General features: G+C 49.7%; 1 protein-coding gene and 1 long non-coding RNA gene across 3 annotated transcripts in view; both read right to left on the bottom strand.

Moving 5' to 3' along the window:
- LOC307222271 overlaps nucleotides 1–17,630 on the bottom strand; it is a 65,949-nt gene extending 48,319 nt beyond the window's left edge. The window contains exon 1 of the long non-coding RNA XR_013841705.1: nucleotides 17,382–17,630. This is a non-coding gene — a long non-coding RNA (uncharacterized lncRNA). The remainder of the gene's footprint in view (nucleotides 1–17,381) is intronic.
- Nucleotides 1–21,808, bottom strand: part of ALPL (alkaline phosphatase, biomineralization associated) — a 70,127-nt gene extending 48,319 nt beyond the window's left edge. Inside the window, exon 1 of one of the 2 annotated variants that reach the window (XM_079987046.1) lies at nucleotides 21,689–21,808. The gene's annotated coding sequence lies outside the window, so the exon portion shown is untranslated. Of the gene's footprint in view, nucleotides 1–3,498; nucleotides 3,648–21,688 lie in introns of those variants that run through there. The other variant, XM_079987047.1, reaches the window with a different exon arrangement.
- Between the last annotated feature and the right edge of the window lie 2,396 nt (nucleotides 21,809–24,204).

Genomic DNA, 24,204 nt, shown 5'->3' with positions numbered 1-24,204 from the left:
CTACCCTCGTCTCTCGGGATGGGGCGCAGATTGGAAGGGGTACGAGCATATCCGTATCTCGATCCCCTTCGCCTATGACATCTGCCCCCACCGCCATACCTCCCTCGCCCCTCCACAATAGGAATCCCAAGCCTCATACTTGCCTCCATTTACAGAATATAAAAGCAAACAAACAAAAACAATTACATAAAAACAAAACCAATCCCCACCCCACTCCCCAACCACCCCACCCCAACCCAAAATAAATCAAAACAAAATAAAGTACATGGATAAAAACCACCGCTTATGGTGGTACAAAAAAAAAAAAACAGTTTAAAACATATAAGAACACTTCCAACAACCGCTGCAGCAGCACCGGTGTCCCCGAGGCTGCGTCGGTGGTGAGCGTGGGCCCCGCCCCCTGGCCTGGTGGAGAGTGGGCCTGCAGGGGGAAGAGCCCTCCCCACAACGCACGGCAAAGCGGCAGCAGCGATGTTCCAAGGCCTCCGTGGAGCCTTATATGCTGAGGTGGAGTCTGGGGCCCGCCCCCAGGCCCAAGGTGGAGAATGGGCTTGCAGGGGGAGCGGTCCTCCCCAAGACTCACCGGCAAAGCGGCAGCAGCAGTGTCCCGGGCCTCCTTGGAGTCCTTCACGCTGAGGTGGAGTATGGGCCCGTCCCCAAGCCCAAGATGGAGAATGGGCTAGCAGGGGGAAGAGCCCTCCCCACAAACGCACGGCAAAGCGGCAGCAGCGATGTTCCGAGGCCTCCGTGGAGCCTTATATGCTGAGGTGGAGTCTGGGGCCCGCCCCCAGGCCCAAGGTGGAGAGTGGGCTTGCAGGGGGAGCGGTCCTCCCCAAGACTCACCGGCAACTTCAAATTTTCATCTGATATCCATCCCTTCTTGCATATTCTTATTTTACCTTATTACTAGAACCACTTCATTTCATTCCAATGTCATTAACATTCAATAATTTTACAGTGTTTCTGTAGATAGATTTTAAATTTCTTCCAATCTTTTAATCTTTTAATGCGTCACCAATACAGAACAACAAACCCATGTTGCAAACTTAGCACAACAAACAATACAAGCAACACAAAGACCAGTTTACTAGATAGCACTGCAATTCTTATTGCATAATATATATGATTTAGTACAACAAAAATCAAAATGTGTCCACTTGTGAATTCTCTAATATATTTGAAAGCAAATGAACACACGTCTGTCAATCTTTGAAAGTCCATAGAAGTATAATAAGTCTATGGTTGAAACAAAGTAATAGATGCTATCCTGTGGGCTAAGCGGTAAAACTTTTTTAGGCGTTCATGGTGCTGAAGTAGAAAGTTGTAATGTGTGAAGTTTATATAATGTACACAGGTCATTGTTTTATATTTGAATTCTTTTGTAGTTGTGCTGAAGAAGATTCCAGCGAAACAGTCAGATTATGCAGGATCACAGTCCTACGTTGTTCTTCACTTACTATTTCGGCACCATGAATAAGAATTGCAGCTCTATCTAGTAGACTGGTCTTCGTGTTGCTAGTATTGTTTGTTGTCCTTTTAATGCATGGCTGGGTGACCTACGGCTCACAACCTATTTTCTCCGCCCGTTGCCTCCGTCGCACGTGGGCTGGATGGCAAGCCTGGCTTTTCATTGGGCTACTGTGCAAACAGGGCTTGGACAGGCAGGGATCTGAGGGCAGCCCACGGCAACCTGCCCAGTCCACAACTTCATCGCCACAACTGACTCCAAACGCCGCTGCAGCCTGTAACAGCAGCAGCAAACTTTAAGGATAAGCCTCTGGGCTGTAGCTAATTCTCTGGGATTACTCCCGCTGAGCGCAAGCGATACCGGCAAATGTTCTTAAGAGAGACGCATGGAGCCTTGGCAGGGGCCCAGCCAGCCAGCAGCTCGGCCAAAAGCCACCAGGTAGATGCTGGTCAGAGGGGGTAGGAGAAAAGGAAAGCACCAGGCAGAGGGGTTTCCCAAGAAAGCCTAGCATGCTCAACTGGCAGCAGCAACCGCAGCACCTGGCCTTGCCCTGGGACCCCGTTGCACAGATAGTGCACACGGAGCATGAAGAAGTCTCGGCTGCCAGGGCTGGCCCAAGACATTTGGGCACCTGAGGCGCAAAGATCTCCATCAGGAACAAGGGTGGGAGGAGACCAGTGGTGCCAAGAGGCCGCTGTAGAAGTGGCATGGGTGGGTGTGCTGAGGAGGCGCCAGATCTGACCTCCAGGGAGCTCACCACAGTTGCTGCTGTCCTCCTGCCACTGCAGCAGCGGGTGATACATTCCTTGTTGGCCGAGTCTGCTGCCCCTGGGGATCTCGCCACCTGAAGCAGGTCACCTCTGTCCATCTGAGGACAGCTGTTTCTGAGGCTTGTGTCGCTAATTGACTGATACTGTATCTACGGGAGATTGATGGATCGTCCGGAATCGACGTGGAGGCATGATGGCCTTTGTCTCCCTGGCAGTATCCCAACAACCTCATGGGTGGGCCAACCCTGCCGGATGCCTCTGCTGTGGATGTGGGCCAAGAACAGGGGCTTAAGAACAGTAAATAGCTTGCTGGATCAGGCCCATGGTCCATCTAGCAGACTCTCCAAGTGTCCAGGGTCAGTCCTGGATTGACATAAGCCATCCCGGTTTCTGATTTGATCCTGGAATGTCCTGTCTTTCCTTAAAGGTGCCCCTGACCATTCGGTCCAGTCGCGGACGACTCTGGGGTTGCAGCACTCATCTCGCTCTATAGGCCGAGGGAGCTGGCGTTTGTCTGCAGACAGCTTCTGGGTCAAGTGGCCAGCATGACTAAGCCGCTTCTGGCGAACCAGAGCAGTGCACGGAAACACCATTTCCTTAGGATGTCCCTATTTTCATCGTAGAAGTGTTGGAAGGTATGAACTCAGTCCAGAATCCTATTCCCACAGGGGCGCACTGGGTGTCTCTGGGAAACTGGCTAGTAATACCTGGCAGTGGCGTAGCGTGGGTTGTCAGCACCCGGAGCAAGGCAAGTACCGGTAATTTGCGCCCCCTAACCCGTGGATTTGCGCCCCCTAACCCTACCCCTAACCCTAACCCCCAGATGTTGCGCCCAGTGCGGCCGGCCCCCCTGCACCCCCCACGCTACGCCACTGATACCTAGGCACAAGAGGGCTCTTCCTTCCTGCGGTTTCTGGCAACCGGCTGCTATGATAGTTGCAGTTGGAGGCAGCAAGGCTCCTGAATCCCGGGTGCTGGAAGCCACAGGAGGGCAGAGTCCGCTCCCGTGCTCAGGTTCCTGCTTGCAGAAGAGGCATCAGGTTAGCCAAAGAGAGGACAAGATGCTGAGGTGGACATTTGGCCTGATCTACCCACAAGAGAGGACAAGATGCTGAGGTGGACATTTGGCCTGATCTACCCACAGCCTGAAATTCTACCTCTTCTGAAATTCTTAAACATATCTACAGCACTGGAAAGCTCAGCTGGTTAGAGCCAAGGTGGCAGGTTCAATCCCTGCTTGGGACAGCGGCATATTCCTACCTTGCAGGGGTTTGGACTAGATGGTCCTCAGGGTCCCTTCCAACTCTACAATTCTGTGATCTACTGCAGGGGTAGGCAACCTAAGGCCCGAGGGCCAGATGCGGCCCAATCGCCTTCTCAATCCAGCCCGCGGACCGTCCAGGAATCAGCGTGTTGTTACATGAGTAGAATGTGTGCTTTTATTTAAAATGCATCTCTGGGTTCATTTCCTCCTCAACCCCAAAAAATATAGTCCAGCCCACCACATGGTCTGCGGGATGGTGGACCAGCCCACGGCTGGAAAAAGGTTGCTGACCCCTGATCTACTGCTATGGGGAACAGATGGAGCCTCCCTATCCAGAGGAAGTCTAGCTGTAAATCCCAGTTACTGGGACTCCCAAGTGGGCAGAGTTCTGCTTGTGGGCTTCCCTTGGGGGCATCTGGTTGGCCCAGGTGAGGATGGACTCAATGGGCCCCTGCTGGCTCTTCTCATTTTTAAAAAAATGCATCCTTCTTTCCCTCGCAAAGAACACAAGCAGCGAAATCTCACCAGCATCAAATGCAGAGGCTCTTTAAGGAAGAAGGTAAAAAAAGGTAAAGGACTCCTGTCAAAGGCGACTATGGGGTCGCTTTCAGGCCGAGGGAGCTGGCATTTGTCCACAGACAGTTTTCCGGTTCATGTGACCAGCAGGACTAAACTGCTTCTGGCGCAGCAAAACACTGTGACAGAAACCAGAGCACATGGAAATGCCATTTACCTTCCCGCTGCAGCTGTACCTATTTATCCACTTGCACTGGTATGCTTTCGAACTGCTAGGTTGGCAGGAGCTAGGACAGAGCAACAGGAGCTCACCCCATTGCGGGGATTCGAATCGCTGACCTTCAGGCTGAGGGAACCGGCATTTGTCCACAGACAGCTTTCTGGGTCATGTGGCCAGCAGGACTAAACCACTTCTGGCGCAACGAGACACCGTGATGAAAGCCAGAGCACACGGAAACGCCATTTACCTTCCTGCCACAGTGGTACCTATTTATCTACTTGCACTGGCGTGCTTTCGAACAGCTAGGTTGGCCCACCTTCTGATCAGCAAGCCCAAGAGGCTCAGTGGTTTAGACCACAGCGCCACCTGCGTCCCTGCCTTTACGGAAGAAACTTCAGCCGACTGAGGAATGCAAAAGAGCAACAGTGGTGGTTCATCCGAAGATTGAGGAGGCCCGAGGTGAGGAACAGGTTGAAGGTTCAGTGCCAAGAACTTGTTTGAGACGGCTCAAGGCCCAGCATTGTTCTTGCAACAGGAAAACGCTCAACTGTCTTGTGTTGAAACAATTTAAGAGAAAAACAGACTAATGACTTCTGGCACAGGCGATACGGTTTTCGAAAGAAAGGAAGAAAGTCTCAGGAGCCACAGAGCATGAAAATACAGAACCTGTATTTGGACCAACTAAAATGCAGGGTGCAACCTTTCACGTCACAAGAGCCTCTTAACCTTTTTGAAACATCCCGTTGTTTTTAAATGGCCTGCTCTAACACACGTTGCTTTGCTGACCTCAGAGGACAGGTCAAACTTCCAGTTCCTGGAACCATTTTTATAAAAGACTTGGGCCCCAGGATTGTCGTTTGGACTTAAGAGGAACCATTGTTCTTGCCTGGACCTAAGGGAATAATTCATGCATATTTTTTTAAAAATAACTCGTGCATTTTAACTTCCACTTTTGCAGAACTTAAAGCTGACCTGCTTTGGGTGGGATAGAGCACGATGAAAGCCAAACCCAACAAAAAATAGTGCCTTAAAGTTTTTTTGGTGCAGAAGGTGGAAGGGAGCAGGATAGAGGGGGCAATTGATGTTTTAATGTGCCTCATTTTAACTAAGCAGTCTATGCCTGTTACCTTCTTCCAAAGCAACAACTCTATTCTGAACTTTAAAATGGAAAGCGTAAGGCTGGTGGTCAACAAAAGAGGTTTAAAGACTGTCTCAAGGCAAATATTTAAAAATGTACTATAAACACCGACAACTGGGAAACATTGGCCCGCGAGCGCTCCAATTGGAGAACAGCCTTTACCAAAGGTGTCATGGGCTTTGAAGACGCTCAAACTCAGGACGCAAGGGAGAAACGTGATAAGAGGAAGGCACGCTTGGCAATCCCTCACTGTGATCAACTCCCACCCGGAAACCTCTGTCCCCACTGTGGAAGGACGTGTGGATCCAGAATTGGCCTCCACAGTCACTTACAGACTCATTGTTAAAACCGTGTTTATGGAAGACAATTTTACTCGGCTACAAGTGATCAGCAAAGAAGAAGACAACTTTACATAAGAACATGAGCAGAGCCTTCAGCTGGGTCAAGCCAGTAGCCCCCTTAGTCCAGCATCCTGTCCTCACATTGGCCCCAAAGTGTAACCCAAAGTACAAGGAGGATTTGAGAACCAGAAGCCTCTCTTCTCCTGAATCTTCCATCCAGAAGCATTGCTGCCTCCAGCTGTGGCAGCAGGGCATAGCGGTTACAGCTAGCGGTCATCTATAATCCTCCCCTCCATCAATTTGACCAATCCTCTTTTAGGACTCAGCTGCAAATACAAGTACGTTTTAAGTGCATTGTACAAATGTGACAGGGACGCAGGTGGTGATGTGGGTTAAACCACAGAGCCTAGGACTTGCCGATCAGAAGGTCGGCGGTTCGAATCCTCGTGACGAGGTAAGCTCCGGTTGCTCGGTCCCTGCTCCTGCCAACCTAGCAGTTCGAAAGCATGTCAAAGTGCAAGTAGATAAATAGGTACCACTCCGGCGGGAAGGTAAACAGCATTTGCTCTGGTTGGCCAGAAGCGGCTTAGTCATGCTGGCCACATGACCCGGAAGCTGTACGCCGGCTCCCTCAGCCAGTAAAGCAAGATGAGCGCTGCAACCCCAGAGTCGGCCACGACTGGACCTAATGGTCAGGGATCCCTTTACCTTTACCTTTTTACAAATGTGACACGAGATGGCGCTGATGAACCAATGGCAAATTCCACATATATAACTTTTTTTTTTTAAGCATTTTGACAGCGGTTTTGGGGTGTGTTTTTTTACATCTGTGTAGATTCAGCCTTCGAGCTCTGTGGCTTTCTGCAGCGATACTGGGTACTGCAAAGTCCTCCAAGGTTTTGTTAGCGCTCACAGAGCATTAGCAGATCCAGGGTGCCCTCACCCCGGGGTGCAACACCCTGTTTACCACAGTGCACATTTCCCACCCATTTATTTCCTTCTGTTGCATCCTGTCTAACTTCTTTAGAGAAGCAGCTGCCTGAGCAGGGGGCGGGGATATTTGGGCTTTCACCTCACAATTTAGAGTGGGGGGGGGAGGCAACAAGGAACTAGCAATTGTGAATCAAGTTCCTTTGAGGCTTTTCCTCAAAATCTCTTGCCAGAAACGCTTCTGGCAAGAAACACTTGTGTTGGGGGTGGGCAGCAAACTCTCCTTTGTTTGTGACTATATTTTACCTCTGGCATCTTCTCCTGGTCTGTCTGGATCCTAGGATGCTGCCTTGTACTGAGCCAGACCATTGGTCTCTCTAGCTCAACATTGTTTACACTGGCTGGCAGCATCTCTGCAGAGTTTCATGCGGGGGGCGGGGTGTCACCCAAACAGACCAGGGACCTTCGGCATGCAAGGCAGGACCTCTGTCATTGAGCTACGGCCCATTATTCCTGGCTTCACAGGCATTTTGAAATTGCTTTAATGGGCTGCCTCAGTAATAGCTGTAAAATGGGCAGAAGGGCCCCACCTTCTCAATACAGCTCCTTCTCCCTTGCCTTGGAGATTCCGAAGGCTGCTTTTTGTTCTCTCCTTTTGGCTGGAAAAGTTAACTCCCAACTTTTCTTCCTCCCAGCAGCTCAGAGCTTGGCAGTGCCTGGGCTAAGATTATCTTCTTCACAATGAGCCTGTGGAGCGAGTCAGGCGGTATCACGGCGACTGAGGCAAAGTTATTCCTGAGTGAGCAGGGATCTGAAGCCAAGTCTCTCTTACATTCTTGCTATCGCTTCGCACTGGTTCTCAGGTTCCTTGGCATCCCCAAAACAGATCTCCCCCCCCCCAAAAAAAATAAAAACCTCAATAACAATTACGACCTATCCCAGCCTTCCCCCAAACTGGTGCCCTTCAGAAGTTTTGGATTACAACTCCTAGGACACCACAACTGTATGAATCGTAGCTCTCTCTCCTTATTTTTTTAGTGTAACAGCTCCTGCACATCAGAACTCCCTGCCCATTGATCTTCACCATATTCTTTTTGCTAAAATCTTTTCTGCCTAGGCAGATGCGTAGGAGTTGACGTCTTTTAATCGGTCCTTTCCCCAGCGAATAATTTATGTGCTTAGCTTTTTTTTCAAGCTCCTTTAACTTTGATTCTTATTGACAGCTTCAAGGTATGTTTTATATTCTTTGCAACGCAGTGGTTCTCAACTTGTGGGTCCCCAGATGTTGTTGGACTACAACTCCCATCATCCCTGAGCTCTGGCCTTGCTAGCCAGGGGTGATGGGAGTTGTAGTTCAACAAAATCTGGGGACCCACAGGTTGAGAAAGGCTGGCTTAGAGCATGCTTCCTTAAACTCGCCCCTCCAGATGTTTTGAGACTACAGTTCCCATCATCCCTGCCCACTGGTCCTGCTAGTTAAGGATCATGGGAGTTGTAGCCAAAAACATCTGGAGGGCCGAGTTTGAGGAAGCCTGGCTTAGAGGAAATGGGTTTGTTATGCAATGAGTAGACCCATTGAAGTTAATGGGCATGGCTAACTTGGGCCTGTTAATTTCGATGGGCCTACTCTGAGTAGGACTCAGTTGCGCACAGCCCGTTGCTTAAAATTAAGTGGCATGCACATTTTGTTTGAAGAAATGCAAAATTCCATTGAGGCTGATGGAAGTTGTATGATGGAAGTTGTAGTCCAAAAAACACCTGGAAGGTATCAGGTCAGGGAAAGGCCAGTCATAAGATCCTAAGAAGAGCCTGGTTGCTGGATCCAGCCTTCTGTTCTCACCCTGACCAACCAAATGCCCCAGTGGGGAGCCCACAAGTAAGGACCTAGCCATGAGAGGAACTCTTCCCTCCAGCGGCTTCCAGCAACTGGCGGTTGGATGCATCGCTGACTCTGATTGCAGAGACTTCAGAGCTTCTTCTTCTTCTTCTTCCTCTTCTGCGACCCCTCCTAGCCAAGTAAGATCATCTTCCATAAACAAGGTCTTAACCAGGCTTCCTTCACCTCGGTCCTCTAGATGTTTTTGAGACTACAATTCCCATCATCCCTGACCACTGGTCCTGCTAGCTAGGGATCATGGGAGTTGTAGGCCCAAAACATCTGGAGGGCCGAGGTTGATAAAGCCTGGTCTTAACAGTGAGTCTATAAGTGGCTGTGGAGGCCAGTTCTGGATCCACACGTCATTCCACAGTGGGGACATAGGTTTCCGGGCGGGAGTTGATCATGGTGAGGGATTGCCAAGCGTGCCTTCCTCTTAGCACATTTCTCCCTTGCGTCCTGAGTTTGAGCATCTTCAAAGCCCATGACACCTTTGGTAAAGGCTGTTCTCCAACTGGAGCGCTCTTCAGCCAGTGTTTCCCAGTTGTCGGTGTTTATCCTACGATGAGGGATTGCCAAGCGTGCCTTCCTCTTAACACGTTTCTCCCTTTCGTCCTGAGTTCAAGCATCTTCAAAGCCCATGACACCTTTGGCAAAGGCTGTTCTGCAATTGGAGCGCTCGCAGGGCAGTGTTTCCCCGTTGTGGGTGTTTATCCTACATTTTTAAAGATTTGCCTTGAGAGTCTTTAAACCTCTTTTGCTGACCACCAGCACTATGCTGCAGAGCCCAGCCATTGGGGCTAGTAGTAGCCTCGTCCTACCAGCCGTCCTTTAAAGCCACCCGAGTCTACGCTGACCGTCAGCCAGAGCTCATCAGACCAGATACCCACATTTCAACTGGAAATGTGAAGGCATGCATAGAAGAGGCTTTGCCCTCACCACACCCAACACCTGCTGCCAACCACCACAAAACTTTGGCACTTCCTTGAGAAGTTCACAACAAAGACGTCCGGGGGGATGGGGGGATGATCCTGTAGAGGAGGATTAAGCTAAGGTTACCAGACATCCCCATTTCCTGGGGGCAGTCCCCGGATTTACAAATCAGTGTCCATACAAAATCAACTGAAGTTGAAAGTGTCCCCAGATTCATTGGAAAAAATCTGGTAACCTTAGATTAAGCAGAACTTCCCCATTCCACAAATGGCTGCTTCTGACCATGAATGCAGACATCTGAAGGCAGCTCTGTTTAGGTAAAGGTAAAGGGACCCCTGACCATTAGGTCCAGTCGTGGCTGACTCTGGGGTTGTGGCGCTCATCTCGCTTTATTGGCCGAGAGAGCCGGCGTACAGCTTCCGGGTCATGTGGCCAGCATGACTAAGCCGCTTCTGGCGAAGCAGAGCAGCACACGGAAACGCCGTTTGCCTTCCCGCCGGAGCAGTACCTATTTATCTACTTGCACTTTGACATGCTTTCGAACTGCTAGGTTGGCAGGAGCAGGGACCAAGCAACGGGAGCTCACCCCATCGCGGGGATTCAAACCGCTGACCTTCTGATCAGCAAGTCCTAGGCTCTGTGGTTTAACCCACAGCGCCACCCACGTCCCGCAGCCCTGTTTAGGGAAGCTTTCAATGTTTGATGCATTACTGTATTTTAATACTTTGTTGGCAGCCACCCAGAGTGGCTGGGGAAGCTCAGCCAGATGGGTGGGGTATAAATAAATTGTTATTGTTATTGTTATTGTTATTGTTATTGTTATTGTTATTGTTATTGTTATTGTTATTGTTATTGTTAAATGCAGAAGCCCAAGGAAACCATGGCCTTCCACTCTTCCCTGAGGTTTCCCCCCGTGATGCACACTCTTCCCCCGCCTCTGTGGACAACCCTGGTGACAGCCTATGAAAGAACCAGGAAAGCCCAGAGAGGTTTCCCACAAGCTCTGAGCAGGTCCTCCACCCTCTACTGCCTAGAACTGTGCCAAGCTTACTTGGCACTGGTTGTGCCCCTTGAGGAGGGCGTGGATGGACGGCAAAACCTCACTATGATTTGGCAAGTTGCTCATGAACTTGGGCAGGTCGGAGAGAAATGATATCATTCTCTCTCTCTTTTGGAGGACATCTGGTGCCTCTTTCGCATTTTTCCACTGGCACATATCCATGCAATTTGTGCAACCATAAGTACCTCTCGCAGTCAGTTCCTCATAGTTCTGATCCTTTTGTCTCACAGGACAGCCCTGTGAGAAGGGTTGGGCTGAGAGAGGAACTGGGCTAAACTCACATATTCCAGGGAATATGCAAGAACGGACTTTCCCTGGTTTGCTCATAAGGCTGAAGTTGTTTCTGAAAGTTCATGAGGTGAAAGTTCACAGAGGTGGGTGAGTAGCCTGAATAAGGAGGTAAGGTGCACATGCCTTCCCATCCCCAAATAATTATTAATAATTATTGTTGATTAAATCTCTATACCAGCCTTCATCTGAAGACCAGAAGGTGGTTTACAATATGAAAACACAAAAATGCATACTGTAATCACAAAGGAAAACAATAGCATCCCCCCTAAATGCAGACACACTCGGTTTAAAAGGCTGTAGATTGCTGAATCAGCCAAAGGAATGCTTTTGCCTGGTGCCTAAAGATATTCAATGAAGGCACCAGGAGATCCTCCCTGGGGAGAGCATTCCACAAATGGGGGGCCACCACAGAAAAGGCCCATTCTCATGTTGCTACTGTCCAAACCTCACAGATGCACACAAAGAAGGGCCTCAAATGTTAGGCTATAGTTCTGTTCCACCTTAAAAGGGAGCAGGCATGACTGTTGTGTGTCACTTGCTGGGATCTTCCGTTTGTATATTGCTTTTGCTTTTAGCTGTTTTGCTGGAGACGAAGGGAAGCAGACATGTTTCCTTTTGTTCCTGAACTATGCTGAATAAATGTTGTTAAATATGCATTTAACATTTCTCTGTCCGCCACTTCTGTTGTGAGAAGATTTATTCACTCTGCTGATAGAGCGTGCATGGCCTCTAAGTGCATCTGAGGCTCGTGTCGCTGTTTGATGCTGTTCCAAGGGAGACTGGTGATTGTCCAGTTGCCGGCCGGTGGCTGGAGCCAGCTGGGGGCCTGCCTGATGCCCCCGTCTCCCCGGCAGTATCCCAACATCAAATGATGATTGCAAGCTGGCTGCCAAATTCTGCACCGGCTGAAGTTTCTGGTGCATCTTCAGAGGCAACCCCATGTTATAACGTATTGCAGTAATCTAACCCAGAGGTTTGCCAGCAGGGCTGCCTTAAGCATATCCGGCGCCGTAGTGCAAAGATCCCTCCAGTGCGCTCCACCCCAGCAACTCCAAAACAAGGGAGGGGGCGGTGGAAAATGTCCTCTGCCTCCCCCACTGCCCCGATCCCCGGCGTGGTGGAGGCGATCAAACAGGAAAACGTGCTGGGAAAGGGAAGGCAGCCAGCAAAGCTGCGCAGCTCCCCGACTCGCTAGGGCACCACTGAGAGGCCGGCGCTCTGGTGCAACGAACCACTAACAGCAATGGGAAAGACGGCTCTGGTTACCAGAGCATAGACAATAGGCTGTCCCTGTCTGGATAGGGGCACAGCTGGGCCACCAGCCTTCGCACTCTATGCCACCGAATCCACGTGAGCCTCAAGTGACAGCCATGGCTCCAGAAGGACCTCCAAGCTACGTAGCTGCTCCTTCAGAGGAAGTGTAACCCCCTCAAGAGCAGGCAACCTCCCATCTATTTGGTCTAGGAAACCACAGATTGCCTCTGTCTTATCTGGACTGAGCTTCAGTTTGTTGGCTCTCATCCAGTCCAATACTGAGGCAAGGCAATGGTCCAGCACTTCCACTGCCTCACCTGCAGCTGTAAAAGAGGAGAAGAGGTGAGTGCCGTCAGCATACTACTGACAATGTACTCCAAACTTCTGGATCACTCCACTCAGCAGTTTCATGCAGATGCTAAACAGCAGGGGAGACAAAAATGAGACCCTGAGAAGCCCCTCATTGAAGGCTCTATGGGGCTGAAAAGCACTCCCCAACAGTGGCGTCGCAAGGGGGGGTGCACCCTGGGAAACAAGAAGGGACCCCGTGGGAGCTCAGGGCAGCGTGAGCACCCATTGCGCTGCAGCAGCCGTGAGCAGAGGATCCTAGCGCCAGCAGCAAACCACTATGTATAGTGCGTGCATGTCGTCGCACGCATGCGCTGTACATAATGACGCCACACACGGACAGCGGTGGGATCCTTCTGATCCGCATGTAGAGGATCCTCCGTTCGCGGGCGTAGCGGTGACGGAAGAATCCCAGCACTGTCCGCACGGCACTGGAGCGGTGCCAGCGGCGAACTGCTATCTACAGCACATGTGTGGCGTCGCTACGTAGCAACACCCTGCCCCGGGTATCACAACGCCTTCGTTCACCCCTGCTCCCCAAGCATCACCCTCTGGGAATGACCAACTTAGTATGAAAAGAACCTCTGCAAAGCAGTGCCAGCCACCCCAGCTGAGATAGTTGCCCCATGATACCATGGTCGATTATATCAAAAGCCACTCAGAGGTTGAGGAGAATTAACAGGGACACATTTCCCCTGTCTTTCTCCCGATGGAGGTCATGATACAGGGCGACCAAAGCAGCTTCTGTGCCCAAACCGGGCCTAAAACCCCGATTGAAATGCAGCTAGAAAATCCATTTTTTCCAACAGCACCCAGGTCCTGGCCAAACCAGGCTCCTTCTGTGATGGAACTCCTATTTGGGGACTTCGCTGGCTTTTTGCTGTCCCATGCAGGAGCAGTCTGGATAGTTGGCCTTGGTGAAGACTTAACTTTTTCATCCCCAAAAAAGTTTTTTATTTGAGTTCCTACTGAAATGAGGCTGCATTTTAATGTTTTAATGTTGTATTTTAATCTTGTTTTTAAGTTGTATTTCAATCGATTGTTTTTATACTGGTGTTAGCCACCCTGAGCCCAGTCTTGGCTGGGGAGGGCGGGGTATAAATGAAATTATTATTATTATTATTATTATTATTAGAACCTTGCCCGAGAAGGGGAGCATGGAAAAATAAACTTCAGACTCCCCTGTATCACACAACTCCATGGGGCCAAGCGTGACACGGTGGGGTCTCAAAGCACCCCCAGTGGTGTGTGCGTGTCATTTTGGGTGGACCAAATCTGCTTGCCCAAAAGGTGTTTGTTACTCAAGACTGCATATGAACAAAATTGTGTTTATGAGGAGAAATTCACATTAATATGCTGATGAATTGTTCTGGAAGTTGTTGTTTTTTAAGGCGTTCGCAAACTGTTGTGGAAATATGGAGAACAGGGGTGTGTGCTTGGGGGAAACGAGAAACCAGTGAACTAAACATGGGAGCTAATAGCAGATGGATCCACCCTCTGATTTGCTTGGGGGGTGGAAATTATGAGGAAAACAGCCAGCTTAGTCCCAACCCTCACCCCACAACACAGGATCTAGGGTTGTTATATGTCTGGAACTTTGCAGACATTGCTGGGATTACAGGTGGAATTAGCGTAAACGTCCAGGAAAATCCAGAGGTATGGCAAAATTCCCTTTAAAATAGCTCAGAGACTTCTCTCTTTTTTATTGGAGATCTTGCAGAAAAAAAGCTCCACAACTTTGTGCAAAACTTTTAAAAAAAGCTCTACAGCTTTGGCCCCAAAAAGCTCAAACATGCAACCCTACTTCACACACCCATAACCAGGTTAAAGGATGCACACACCATATCTAGGCTTAAGAAGAAAGATTCCCATGACTAGAGGGGCAGGAGGACATTCGATTCAGTTCTCGTTTAAAGGCAGACCTCCCTAAATTGCACTGTCCAAAAGAATGCATGAAATTTCCGTATCTCTGAATTTTGCAATGTGCTTCTCCAGCTGGTGTGTACTCCCCCCCCCAAAAAAAAAAAACCCAGCATGCACTGATGTGAAGTGTGCATAAAGATGCACATCTTAGTGATTATTTGTAGAGGAGTCGCTTTGGAAAAAATGTGTACAGTCAAACGTCGGTTGTCGAACGTAACCCGTTCTGAAAGCCCTTTCGGCTTCCGAAATGTTCAACAACTGAGGCGCAACTTCTGATCGGTTTTAGGAGCTTCCTGCACTCAAGCGGAAGCCGCGTCGGACATCTGGCTTCCAAAAATGTTCGAAAACCGGAGCATTTGCTTCTGGGTTTTCGGCGTCTGGGAGCCGAAACGTTCCAAAATGGAGGCATTCAGGAGCCGAGGTTTGACTGTATACTGTATTGGGGAAAGTGGCATGTATATTAGGTGTATATTAATAATAATAATAAATTTTATTTATACCCCGCCCTCCCTGGCCAGAGCCAGACTCAGGGCAGCTAACAACAGTAAAATTACAGTAAAAACATAGGGGGGGGGGACCAATTTAAAATACAGGTTAAAATGCAATTTAAAATCCAACCTCATCAAAACCATAAGGGGAGGGAAACATAAGGGTCAGACTGAGTCCAAACCAAAGGCCAGGCGGAACAGCTCTGTCCTGTAGGCCCTGTGGAAAGATGTCAAGTCCCACAGGGCCCTAGTCTCTTGCGGCAGAGCGTTCCACCAAGTCGGGGCCAGTACTGAAAAGGCCCTGGCCCTAGTTGAGACCAATCTAACTACCTTGGGACCTCCAAGGTGTTGTCATTTGTGGGCCTTAAGGTCATCCACGGGGCATAACAGGAGAGGCGGTCCCGTAGTTATGTGGGTCCTAGGCTGCATATATTAGTGTATATTGGGGGGGGGGGTAATGTGTATTAGGATGGATTTTAATTTGGACTTTTTTTTCTAACTGATGTGGAAGTGTGGAGAACTGGACTTGACTGGAGAAATGAGAAGCCGAAATTGTCAAGTGTTTCCCAGCCCAGCCCAGCCCCTCTCTCTTTTTACTTTTATTTTTAAATCCATAATCACTGGAAGAAGCCCCTGGAGGCATCAGCAGACCTTGCTGCGTGTGGCCAGCACCACGTCACTCAGTGCCAAAGGGGTGAAGGAGTGACAAAGGGCAGCCTGGATAATTCTTGCATGCAAGAGCACACACACATGCTTTAACATTTTAATTACATTGCATTGATCGGGAGAGTGCACTGCGAGCCATCCACGTGCCTTTCCCTGGTCTCCTGCTCGCTCTCGTTCATCACTGATCTGGCTCCAGAAGGACACAGAAGGAATCCCGACATGTTTCAGCTGTGATCACTGCAGCTGAGTCACAGCCCAACCCAATCCAGGTTGACTTAGAAGTAAGCCTCGTGCTATACAGCCGTATGCATAGGGGCTGCAGCCTTAACTTTGAGCACGGGAGAATCAGGGCCTGCCCAAGACATTTTGCTGACTGAGGCAAAAAGGGGAGCATTTCACCATCCTCCCCACTCCCAATTCCACAGGCAGAATCCAACCGGATGGACAGTTGAATCTTAGGGCAGCCCTGGGAATGGGGGCGAGATTCTTCACCATCCCTGAAGGCAGCATGAGGAAAGAGGACTCCCCCCAACATTGTGCTCTGTGAGAAAAGGCCTCTGGCTCCTCTCATATCTTAAATGATAAGGTAAAGGACCCCTGGACAGTTAAGTCCAATCAAAGGCGACTATGGGGTTGCAGCGCTCAGTTCGCTTTCAGACCAAGGGAGCCGGCGTTTGTCCACAGACAGCTTTCCAGGTCATGTGGCCAGCAGGACTAAACTGCTTCTGGCGCAACAGAACACCATGATGGAAACCTGAGCACATGGAAATGCCATTTACCTTCCCGCCGCAGCGGTGCCTATTTATCTACTTGCACTGGTATACTTTCGAATTGCTAGGTGGGCAGAAGCAGGGACCAAGCAACAGGAGCTCATCCCATCGCGGGGATTCGAACCGCTGACCTTCTGGTCGGCAAGCCCAAGAGACTCAGTGGTTTAGACCACAGCACCACCAGCATCCCTATTCCACTGAGAAGAGAATTATAATGGGATATAGAACTCTCAGCACAATATTTAGTTTAGTTGGAATCTCTTTTACAGTGGTACCTCGGGTTAAGTATTTAATTCGTTCCGGAGGTCCGTTCTTAACCTGAAACTGTTCTTAACTTGAAGCACGACTTAAGCTAATGGGACCTCTTACTGCCACCGTGCTACCAGAGCCCGATTTCTGTTCTTATCCTGAAGCAAAGTTCTTAACCTGAAGCACTATTTCTGGGTTAGCGGAGTCTGTAACCTGAAGCGTATGTAACCCGAGGTACCACTGTATTGTCCTTTTAATCTGTTGGTTTGAGTCCTATCCTGTCGAGCAGCAGAAAACAAGCTCTTCCACGGGACAGCCCTTCCTATTACCAAGTTCAACGAAACATGCAATAGCATAGCTGCGTGATTGCCCGTCAAGGGGATGGGATTACAAAGATAATTACAGCATCAAATATAAAAGTCGAGACCATCTGAAAATCAGCACAGGTGTTGGGCCTGGGGAGAGAGAAATCTGACGTATCTAAAGCCTTGAAATAACCTCTTCCTGCTCCTTGACATGCAAAAGAAGGGAGGTTTAGCTCCGTGAAGGGTATACACTGTGGGGAAACTGTTGCTGGTTTCTCGCCAGAGCCACTGCAACCCACAGTATGAGGGATATGAAGGTATTAAGTGAGTTATAGTATCAATTGGCTGCATGCACACACCATCCAACAAATAAGAACACGGCTTGCCCCAAACAATTCCCAGAACTGTAGCTCACCCCTCACGGGCTTACAATTCCTAAATGCAGTGCGCAGGATTCTTTGTGGGAAGCTATGCACTTTAAGGGACGCGTGTGGCGCTGTGGGTTAAACCACGGAGCCTAGGGCTTGCCAATCAGAAGGTTGGTGGTTTCAATCCCCACGACGGGGTGAACTCCCGTTGCTCGGTCCCTGCTCCTGCCAACCTAGCATTTCGAAAGCACGTCAAAGTGCAAGTAGATAAATAGGTACCACTCCAGCGGGAAGGTAAACGGCGTTTCCATGCGCTGCTCTGGTTCGCCAGAAGCGGCTTAGTCATGCTGACCACATGACCCGGAAGCTGTACGCCGGCTCCCTTGGCCAATAAAGCGAGATGAGCGCCGCAACCCCAGAGTCGTCCACGGCTGGACCTAATGGTCAGTGGTCCCTTTACCTTTACCTATGCGCTTTAAGGCTATAAGACAGGGCACGGGTGGATGACAGAGCAGAAATGTTATATCAAGTCCAGGCAGCTAGTTATACATTTGCGAGCTGAGATATAATATCAAGGGGTCTTGTGGCTGCGGTGTGATGAGATCAGGAAGGCAAGGGACGCTCGCAAAACTGCAAGGTACAGATAAGCCTGAACATATTGGCAAGAAGTCTACAGTAAAAGCCTGTTTTTAAAACCCTGTAATCACATGGCATCATCAGGCAACTCCTGGCTTGCTAAGAACGAACCCTGCCCCCTGGCCTGATTTACCAAGTAAAGCCTATGCTGCCTCGGAATCATAGCACAGCTTAGCTCAGGTGGTTAGAGCATGGTGCTGATAATGCGAAGGCTGTGGGTTCAATCCCCGTATGGGTCAGCTGCGAGTTCCTGCACTGCAGGGGGTTAGACCAGATCAGGGGTCGGCAAACTACGGTCCAGGGGCCAGATGCGGCCCACCAGGCTTGTAAATCCGGCCCGCAGACCCTGCCGCCCACTCAGTCAGTCCCTGCACTGAGCTAAACCGGCGCAGCACGGCATTTCCTTGAAAAGAAGCTGCGGACGCCTTGCTGCGCAGGGACTGACTTCTGCAATGCTGGCATGGCTTGGGATTGGCTGCAGGAAACCGCAGGTGCAACTGGGCAGCTAAACCGGCGCACTGAGGTAAACCCAGCGCGGCCATGGATGGAGAGGCCGGCGGGCAGGCAGTGGGTCTGAGCATCACGACGGGCACATCGTGGGGCTTCAGCTGGAGCTTGGCGTGCCTGCTGGCCCCACACCTGGTGCCCAGCTCGGTGCTGCTGCTGGAGGCGTGCTCGGCGGCCGTGCTGGAGCAACTGGAGGGTGAGCTGCGTGCCACCTGCCTGGCGCTCTGCGTGCACAGCCTGCCCACCAACCTGGCCTTGGACGACAGGCCACAGCGCATGGTGCAGGGTGCCTGGGAGCTCTGCGGGGATGGGCCAATGGAGCAGCTGCTGCTCGGCAACAATGCCGGTGAGCGGGCAGCGCCGAGATGCACTCCTGAGTGCGTGCAGAGTACATTCCTCCAGAGGCAGCTGTGGGACCAGCTTGCAGGGTATTTATATTTTTCATAATATAGTCCGGCCCCCCACAAGGTCTGGGGGGCAGTGGACCAGTCCCCTGATGAAAAAGTTTGCTGACCCCTAGACTAGATGGTCTTCAGGGTCCCTTCCGACTCTACAATTCTAAGATCTCTTACTTGCTTTGAGTGCTAGACAATATTAGAAGGGGACGCATGTGTACACTGAAATGATTTTAACATATCAGGGAAGGATCAGAGCTACGTGGCAGAGGGCCCTGCCCTGCAGGCAGGAATATCTTACGTTCAGTTCCCCAATGCCATCTCCAGGCTGGGAGAGACCCCTGAATCTGAACCCCCAGGGTGCTGCTGCCAGTCAGTGTAGGCAACCCTGAGCTAGATGGACCCTGTGCTCTGACTTGGAATAAGAGCAGCTTCCTATGTCCCTACAGGCGGGTTACAGCGACAAAGGAAAGAGTGAATTTAAGCACTTGGGAACTGCATTCCATACCTGCCATCTCCTGGGTTTATAAGGCTAGTGGCAACTGCCAGATGAAACACACTCCATCAGACCCTCCAATTCCAAAGGTCTTATAAGATTTGGGGAAAGGGAGAATTAGCCATCAATAACCTGATGGGCCAACAGAGGCGGCTGCCTCATTCTGCCTGCTTTCTTTTGTGACTTTGAATTTATTATGCGTTTGCTAAATTGCTGGGTTCCCCCTCCCCTCCATTTGATTTGTAAATGGGCTTCTCCCCCTGCCTCTCCTCCCCCCCATCCCGCCGCCACCAATTCTTCGGTCTTGCCCACACACCACATCTAAGGACAGGCTGTGGGGGCTGTGGTTATAATTATTCTGTGCTTTCCAGCAACTGGGATTCAGAGGCATTCCTGAATCCAGCTATGGAGGCACAGCAAAGCCATCCCGACTAGTAGGCAGCTATAGCCCTCTCCTCCCTGGACATTTGCCCAATCTTCTTTTAAAGCCATCCACCTTGGCGGTCATCACTGCCTCCTGCAGCAGTGAGTTCCATTGTTCAACTATGTGCTGAGTGAAAGACTCTTTTGCATCTGTCCTGAATCTTCAAACATTCCATTGGAGTTCTTTAGTGTCAAGGAGACAGAGAGGGAAACTATGCTCCCTTCACTTTCTCCATGCCGTCCTGAATTTTATACACTTCTGTTGTGCCCCCTCTTGCTTGCCTTTTAATAGCATCTTAGAGTTGTAAGGGCTCCCCAATGGTCATCTAGTCACCCCCTGCAATGCAGGAATTTCAGCTCAAGCATCCATGACAGACGGCTAAATTGAAATGTTTGAGGATGTTCTTCACTGTTGTGAGTCCCTCATTTATTTATTTTCAATTTGGGGGCGATTTTTCACCTTGTTTCATGTCCACAGCATGCTTTACTCTTTCGTTTCGCATTGCTTCTGTTTCTTGAATCTCACGCCTCTCTTCCTCTCGCAGCGAGACCTGGGTTCAAGTCTTGCTGCCTGGCCTGGGTTATAAGGTCACCTGACAGAGCCCCATGCAAGGAAACTCCTGCAAAGAATGGGGCGTCCCCCCAAAAAAACCCCAACCCCAAACAGCTGAGGCAATGAAATTGCCACCACGAAGGAGACGGTACCTTTGCAAAAACTTTTCAGTCGTTCTTGGAAACCACATTGCTGGGTGTAGGTGCTACTGAAAGCCAAAAATGCAGTGCAGGAATATTGTGGAAGGCAATGTCTGGTGCAGGGATAAATTTCCTAATGCATCGCAGATGGGGAGGGGGAGGGGGAACGGTTGTTGACTTTGGGGGAATGGTGGAAGGAGGAAACTGCCTTTCCTAGCTGGACGCAAATGACCTGTTGGAGGAACTGAAGGAGCAGCCACCATGCCAGAAATCTCTCTGCCCCACAGAGGCGCTTGGGGAGAAAGGGGGTGGGGGCAAGGAGGCTGCGGCCCAGCGGCAGACCCCCAGCTTTGCACACCCCCGGTTCAATCCTAAAAGGCATCTCCAGTTAGGGCTGAGAGGGACCATTGCCCGAGAGCCGCTGCCAGCCAGTGAACCCGCACTGAACCCGCACCAGGCAGCTCCCTGTGCTCCTCTTCAAATTCCTCTGGAACCATGAGGACTAGAATCTTTTAGAAGGAGCCTAGCCCAGTGGGAGAGCACCAGCGTCGCAGGAAGGAGGTCCCAGGCGCAAAAAGGCATCTCCACCTGAAGCAGACCGTGCGGAAGGAATATTCTCCCCCGGACCCCCTGCAGCCAAGCAGAGCAAAGACCCCCGGGGAGCGGGGCTGGCTGGGCTCAGCCGGAGCTCCCTTCAATCCACAGTAAGAGCTCCGGCTGTGTTCTGATCTCCCTTAAAGCTGCCTCCTTGTAATTTATTCCTTTTTGCCAACCCGCCCCCTCCGCGCTGCAGCCCCCCCCCCCCCGCCAAGTGTTGCCCCCAGCCCTTTGCTCTTGCGCCCCTTTCTTTCGGATCCGTTTCAGAAACTCCCATCCCGGCTGGCAGCAAGAGGAAGCTGAAGGGGGGCTTGGCCACCCCCGTTGCCCACCTGTCTCCCCCGAGGACCACCCCTCGCGGGGGAGCAAAAGAGCATCTCTCTCGCCTCCCCTTCCCCTCATCTCCCGGCGCGCTGAAACCAGGGAGTCCGCAGCTAAGGCATTCTGCACATGGGCAGGGGGGGTGTGGTCCGGGAAAGGAGCTCGGGAGAGGAGCAGCTCTGCTGCTTCCCGGGAAAGAGAGAAAGAGAGAAAGAAAGAGAGAGAGAGAGAGAGAGAGAGAGAAAGAGAAAGAGAGAAAGAGAGAAAGAGAGAAAGAGAGAGAGAGAGAGAGAGAGAGAGAAAGAAAGAAAGAAAGAAAGAAAGAAAGAAAGAAAGAAAGAAAGAAGAGGAAGGGGGGAGAGGGAGAGAGAGAAGAGGAAGAGGAATAAGGGGGCCGGAGGAGGGGGGATTCCCTGGGGGGCGCCTGTCCCCATAGCCTCACCTCCAGCTCTGATGCGCGTCGCCTCCTCCGCCAGCCGCTGCCCTCCTTCACTGCGCCGGCACCATCTGCCTGCAGCGCGGGCATCGTCGGAGGGCCCCGCGGGCCTTTTTAAAGGGGGAGAGGGAGGGAGGGGGGACAGGGAGTGTCAGTCACTGGACCCCCCCCCCTCCCTCGGCTGGGAAGGGAAAGGGACTGGCTGCTGCCCCATCGCAAGAGCCAGGCGGGATTCTGCTGCCCTCTGCCGGGCGGGAACGGAAAGACAGCTCCTTTCCTCTGCCTCCAGCGGGGCTGAGCGTCGGAGCAGCTGCTTGGCATTCAGAAGGCGCCGAGCTCAGACCCCAAAGGCAGCGTCCCCAGGCCCCGACAGAGTGTTGTTGCTGTTGGTGTTGGTGTTTTTTTAAGAATATTTTTTTATTAATTTTAACATATTACTTATCATACATACAACAAAACTTCGCTTCTTATACAATCTTTTTGGGCTTCCATCAGCACCTCTGATGATCCACTTTTCTTATCACTTCTTCTGCATTTCTTAAATTCATATTGCCTTTAATTATCTTAACTAACAATTCTCCTCTTTACCAATTTTCCCAATAATTCACCTCACAAAACTTCTTGCAAACCTACAAACGTAATCTGATCGTCACAATTCCTTTTCAAATAGTCCGTAAATTTACACCAGTCTTCTGTGAATCTCTGGTCCTGCTGGTTTCAAATTCTTCCTGTTAGCTTGTCTAATTCTGCATAGTCCATCAATTTCAGCTGTTGGTGTTTTTTCCCCCGTCTTCGTTTTAGATCTCGTTATGATTCGTGTGGGAATTGTCCTCTAGTCCAAACCCTCTTCCATGCAAGATTCTCCTGCTAGGCCCAGCAGAGGACCTTAAGGTCCACAAATGACAACACTTTGGAGGTCCCAAGTTGCAAGGTGGTTAGACTGGTCTCAACTAGGGCCTTTTCAGTACTGGCCCCGATCTGGTGGAACGCTCTGTCACAAGAGACCAGGGCCCTGCGGGACTTGACATCTTTCCACAAGGCCTGCAAGACAGAGCTGTTCCGCCTGGCCTTTGGTTTGGACTCAGTCTGACCCTTATGTTTCCCTCCCCTTATGGTCTTGATCTATGGGCTACTATTAAAATGAGGCTGCATTTTAAACTATATTTTAACCTGTATTTTAAATTGCTTTATTTTTAATTTTATTTTTAATTGTAATTTTACTGGTGTTAGCCGCCCTGAGCCCGGCTCTGGCCGGGGAGGGCGAGGTATAAATAAACCATTATTATTATTATTATTATTATTATTATTATTATTATTAGCTAAACCCTCCCTGACTCCCATTCGGCCTCTGCTTAAATACCTCCATGGAAGGAGACTCCACCAGCTCCCAGTAATTAGATAATGTTTATTTATTGTTTGTGATTATCTTTGTTATATTGTAGTTGTGTGCAGCATACATGCAGCATACATGTAAAATTGTGTGTGTGTGTCATTATTTCAAAAGAGAGGGGCTGAGAACTGATGTGCTGATATACAGAGGATATATATTTATTATTTATTCACCTCATAAACATTTATGTGCACTACTTGACTGTAACAAACCAACCAACCTCAAAGTGGTTTACAAATAAATGACAAAATGACAAAATTCTTAATACGGAAAACCAACAATAATTTGGTTTTGTCATTAAACTGACAAATACTGAACCATATTCCAAATGCACATTTGTTTAGCATGAATACAAAAAAAAAAACCATGACTATTTGATTCAATTTTAGTCCCCCACCTTTGATAAGTTAAATATAACAATACTCTTTTTAAAATATGATATACAGAGCGGTGTCTCAATCACTGTACCACTTCTGATTTTGCCTATTTCATTCACAGACTAGTTAAATTGGGGGGGGGGCAGCTCTACAGGATTGGTGGGTGTGCCCCTAATCACAGATAACCTGAAAAAGCACTTTGTGGGCATCAAAAACTTGAGAGGTGCATTCGTGGCATAAAACAGATTGTAACCAGTCCAGCGGAATGCATTTTATATCTACAAAGAGGACCAGACAGAGAATTCCATGTCATCTTTATCTGAAACAATTATATCCCAGCCTTTTCCATATATATATTTTTTTAAGTTCAAAGCATAACCGAGCAGCATAACTAATGAATCAAAAAGCTGGGATCAAACATTAAGGTAGATAAACCTTAAGCAAAACAGCAACTGAGTAACTAATTAACAGAGAACCTTCACAGCTTGCTCCCTGCTGGCAAGAAGGCACAAGGAATTTTAGTTCTGAAGAAAACAGCAGCAGCTTCTCATGGTGAGAAAAATATAATAATTAGCAGGGCTGCTGAGACATTAGCCGATTCCTCCGTTGTTTGACTTTAAAAGATTTCCAACAGTTCATTGGGCAGCAGTTTAAAAATATATTTTTTTATGTGAGGAATTCTAAAAACTGCAGATGTCAAGGGCCAACACACACAGCACAGCACAGCACAGCACAACACACACACAGCTTCTGCT

Source organism: Podarcis cretensis, assembly GCF_951804945.1.
Source record: "Podarcis cretensis genome assembly, chromosome: 8".
In the NCBI taxonomy this organism is placed as follows: Eukaryota; Metazoa; Chordata; class Lepidosauria; order Squamata; family Lacertidae; genus Podarcis; species Podarcis cretensis.
The sequence above is the reverse complement of the archived record's forward strand: the minus strand, read 5'-3'. Positions and strand labels throughout refer to the sequence as shown.